The following is a 5,269-nucleotide window of genomic DNA, read 5'->3' as shown; positions in this document are numbered from 1 at the left end:
CCCCCCCCCGCCTCTCGGTGCTTGGCTGCGGCCCCCCCCCCCCGTCACAAAGGGGGCAATGGCGACCCCTGAATCAGAAGCTCCTGGGATTCACTGGTTACAAGCTCCCGCAGCAAGCAGGCCCGGCCTTTACAGACACCACATACAAAATCCACAGCCCCGGGGCAGCATTTAGCAACTGTGGGATAGTTTTACTGCTGCTTTGCTGCCTGTAGAAGAAAGACAAGATCTCTGTGATCTGGAAAGGGTATTCCTGAGAGAGGGTTCAGAAAGAGTACAGGACTGACTCCACTGCTGCCAAAGTTTACTCAGCTGAAGCTGAAAGGGGAGAGGTGGTTGCGTGCCACTTGTGTGCCGCAGGCAACCAGGGGCGAGGATGGTCCACAGGCTGAGCTTGCACTGTGCCACCGCAGCTCTTCATGGAGCCAGGAGGCAATATGGACTGGTCAGGGCACATGGCATTTCAGCCACACCTCATCCCTTCCTTTTGCCCCACACTTTACAGTGGAAGTAATGTACTGCTTGCGGGGACCATTGTCACGCGTGTGAGCAACAGGTGTGATCTTCAGAGGTGCTGGGCCCTCACCATTTCTGAACATCAAGCCAAGAGAGCTCTCCATGCAAAATGCACGTACCCCGGATTAGTACAAGAGTCGCGACTCGAGCCGTTAAAGAATGACTGCCTATACACATCTAAGATTCGTTGGTTGGGTTTTCTTTAAATAATCCCCCAAATGCAGAGAAAAATTCCCCGGTGCATTCTGAAGTTATTTCAGCCTTCAGCTCGGCACAGGAGGATGACTACATAACGAGGACACGATTAGTTCCAGATGCTGCGTTTCCTGCAGTGGCTGACACACACACAACTTGAAAATTGCTCTGCTCCAAGGGTTCAGACCACAATCACAGATTACTACAAACAGCGGAGGCTGACGTTTAGGGGAGACCGAGGCATTACCAAATCTGTGGATTTGCTGACCCCTCGTCTCTCCCAAGTTCAGAGAAGGCTGAGGCTTGGTACAGCGCAAAGTGAGCGGGGCATGCAGATGCCTGCCCTGGCCAAGGCCAGAAGGCAGGGGCACTCCTGAACACCTCCCAGCATGCCGGGGAACCCGCCGGCTGTCACCATGGACCCTTCCCATGCCCAGCCCTTGACTTCCAGGAGAACCCCAAAGCGGGTCACCATGGCATATCCCCCTCTGCCACCACCAGCCAGGCTGCCCGGCGTGCCATGGTGACCCACTCTGGGGCTCTCCTAGAAGGGGGTGGAGGACATGTGCCCTGCAGCCAAACAGGGGTCCTCTGTAGAAGGAAGGATTGGGCCCCTCAGTGCTCAGCACCAGCCAAGCACTGTACAGCGTAATAGGCAGCACCAGTCCCAAGGAGCTGACAACCTCAATGGGCAAAACAGACATAAGGGAAGGGATAACACACACACGCTGAGTGAATAGGGCAGTGCAAAAGTCACATTAGCTCCATGATTTCAAAAAACCTGGCATTTTGCCAGGAGAGATCAGCTAAATGGAAAGATTAAGGAAGGGGAAAAGCCCATAGAGGGGTACGGGCCAAGGGGAGGGATCAAGGGATGGACTGATAAGATGAAGGAAAGGGAGCAACTAAGGATGCAGGATAGGAAATGACTTAAAAGCCAAGCCTGCATCACCTTTTCCAGTTCAGTAAAGGGCAAGTGAGTGCTCGAAGGCTTCCACACCTGTCTAAAGGGCAGCAGAAGGAGGGTATTCCTAGGGTTTTGTAAGAACGAAAAGCTGAAGTTTGAGATTTTCAAAGGGTTTGAGTAGAGTCAGGAGTCCAAATCCAATGGGAGCAGTGTGCCTAACTCTTTTTTCCCCCTATCATACAGAAAGGATTCTGCTTCTCTCACATGTCACACTGAATATCGACTCCTGAAGGTGGAGAGGAGAGCACAACCCCATTGACAAAAAATGTAAAACCCACAGCCCAAAAGCTGTTTCAAGACTAAATGATAAGAGGAATGCAGAAAACCACAACCCCTGAATAATTTATTTTTAAAAGCTGCATTGTGTAAGATGGAGTGCTGCGCCCAGCATCCATGACATGGCACCCCTCAACCAGAACATTTAACTGGCATCTTCAGAAAAACCTGCTAAACCAAAATGGTCCAATATAAATGGGAATCTGGCATACAGCAGGTGGATTCCAACAATCCCCACTGGTACGTGCACTGTAAAGGGGCTCTAGTAGGATTCCAGCAGGAGGTCAATGGAAAGGTTATTTTATTATAGCCATTAGTTTGCAATGGAAGAGCTCCTCCACTTGTAATTAAATGTTAACAAGTGCCTTAGGGTGGGATTTTCAAGAAACCAAAGAGGCAGTAGGCATACATTCAATAGGATTTGGGCACCTAATTCCTCTAGGCTCCTTTGAAAATTCCAGCCTTAACTCTAATGCAGTGGCCATTCCACTGTCATTATGTCTTCATAAACTTCTGTTTAAGTTATTATCCTCTTAATTTCCTGTTTCGAAATCCTTTAGAGCTGCCAGGAAGGAAATATTAATGCATGTCTCTGAATTTTCATTTAAATATTTAGAGGATTAAAAGTCATATTGATTTAACTGGACCAAGGATTTAGTAGGCTTCTGTGTAATATTATGCCCTATTAATTCCCATGTGCCTAAGTCATTAGACAATCATTAGACAATCAATGAATCTTTATAAAAAAAGCAGTTGGACCCTTACCAATTCTGCAAATAGTAGGACAAGTTTATCTATATTACAGGTGAATCACTGGTATACGCAGTAAAGATGTACTGATTTATAACATCATTCAAACAAGCAGAAAGGCTAACCTAAGACACCGTAGGATATGAGTAACAAGTCCTGGTAGTCCACCCCCTGACTAAAGCCTGCATCACCATCATGGTATTAATTATTTCATTGCACACAAATATTAACCAAAAACAGTTCGGTCGCTTAGTAGATGTAACATAAATCTCTGTTGGTGGGAGCCAGAGCTGCTGAAAGAAAAACCAAAGGACACAGTGTTAGATTGCTACAGCAGATTTCCTTCGTACATGACTGTATTTCTAGGGTCTTTGTTTCAAAGTACTTCTGTGTAGAGTGCCTGGTGAGGACATATAGTAAAACCACTACACTTGGTATGAAGCATCTAATTTGCCAGAAAACGCCTTCTCAAAGAGGAATTAAAATTCTCGCTTGCCTAACTGAGACATAGGAAGGGGAAGTGGCTCTTTCAAGTCACCCAGCAGGTCGGTAGCCAAACCAGGAACAGAATCCCACTCTCATGAGCCCCAGGCCAGTGGTCTGCCCAATGCAGATGCTGGCACAGGTCTGATTTCCCTTCAGATCCCAAGGATCGTTTCCGCCTTCTCCCAACAGCGTAACTCAGAAGAAGGAAAAGAGAAATAGATCCAAACTAAAACAATTTAAGAAAGGATCAAATCTCAGCCATTACCCACTTAAACTGAAACATATTTGCAGGCAGGATGGATTTATCCCTTGTCCTTTGGGAAGATTTCTTCTCTGATTTATGCTCTGTCCATGTGCACTGATTTAAATCACAGGAGAAATTGGTCCTTTAACTATTGTTTCCATTACAGGATAGTGAACTTCTTGGAAAAGAGTCTGGTGTCAAGATGTGTTTGCTGGGAGGGACCGTGTGGTCAGAAGAGAGTAAGAGAGGCTAATCCTCCCAGGGGTGATGCGGGTAGTAGTGAGATAATTCATCCTCGTAACCAGTCGTCCAGGCAGACAACTCCGCAACAAGAAATCAAACAAACCGCACCCAGTCCAACTCAATGCATTGTATTTCAGAGCAAAGTTAATCCAAAGTATGCTTGATCCAAAGTGCACTTTAACTCAGTGGCTTTGGCGAGCCTTGGATCAGGCTTCTGGACAAGAGGCGGAGAAGTGGCTCCATTTACTTTATAAATCCCATCTGCGAACGCAACACTCGCTGAAGGAGGCCAGCTCCTTCGGCACGAAACCGCTCTGAATGCTCTGGCCCCTTGTCCCAGCCCACGTTCCAGTGTGTAATATTCTAGGTACATAGAGAAAACACAATCCAAATTTTGAAGGCATTACTTACGCCATCTCTGCCAGGGGTTTCCCAGGCCACTGGCTCATGGTCAGCTCTGGTCCACAGACCTTATGCGTTTCCACAAACAGAAATCAGGAAACAGACTGAGTTAAATTAAGTATTCAAGCAAGACAATTTTTTGTAGAAAGCACACAGCACGGCAAGAAGAGATTACATCGTCTCCCAGACTCCGTAGCCAATGAGGTGCATCATCTTCAGTGATGACTATAGAGACTCATTACATGGAGCTGGTACACTGAACAGGCAAAAGAGAGGGTTGGGTCACAAAGGACCAATTGTTTTTTTTGAATAAGTTAGTACCTGAGGCCACTACTAGTGATTGTTTTGGGTAAAGCTTGGTCACTACTGCTTTTGTATTTCCTCCAGTGTCACATGCGTTGACTTTTGACTTCTGAAAAAGGGATGGGTAAGTAGGTGATAAATTCAGCTCTGGCGGTAGGCTACAGGACAGCCTGAGCACAGCAGTTATGGTGATGCGCTATTGCCGACGATGATGTGGTACAGGGTAGAGATAACTGAGCTACCTCTAAATCAGCTGTTTTGGGTACCAGAAGCAACACCAATATGCTAGTGCAGAGCTCTGCATGGGCTAATCAAGCCTACTGAGAACCTAACCCAGCTATTATGCCTCTGGTACTTAAACTAGCTCATTTAGACTATCTCAGGTATCCCTAGGCTGTGTTGTATTGTGCCGCCAACCTCATCACCAGAAGCAAACTTCCTCAAGCCCAGAACACACCAAAAGGATCCAGACCGTGCCATGACAAGAAATGCAAAACCTGCCCCCACATCTCCACCACCCCCACTATTACTACACCCCACAGCAGAGCCAGCAGCATCCCAGGATCTTACAGCTGCACCTCCAGGAATGCAGTATACCTCATCCAATGCCCCAAATGCCCTGATGGAAGATATGTAGGAGAGACCAGACAACAACTGCGCACCAGAATGAACGCACACCGGAAATCCATCAAAGACAGAAACACCCAATTACCGGTGGGGGCACATTTCTCACAGGAGGGCCACTCTCTCTCCAATCTCTCAGTCCTGATCCTCAAGGGAAATTTACACAACACTTCCCAGAGACGAGCCTATGAGCTCCATTTCATCAACCTGCTGGATACTAGAGATCAGGGACTAAACATAGACACTGGATTTTTGATACATTA

The sequence above is a fragment of the Alligator sinensis genome, unplaced genomic scaffold (genome assembly GCF_000455745.1).
Source record: "Alligator sinensis unplaced genomic scaffold, ASM45574v1 scaffold741_1, whole genome shotgun sequence".
Lineage (NCBI taxonomy): Eukaryota > Metazoa > Chordata > Crocodylia > Alligatoridae > Alligator > Alligator sinensis.
The sequence above is the reverse complement of the archived record's forward strand: the minus strand, read 5'-3'. Positions refer to the sequence as shown.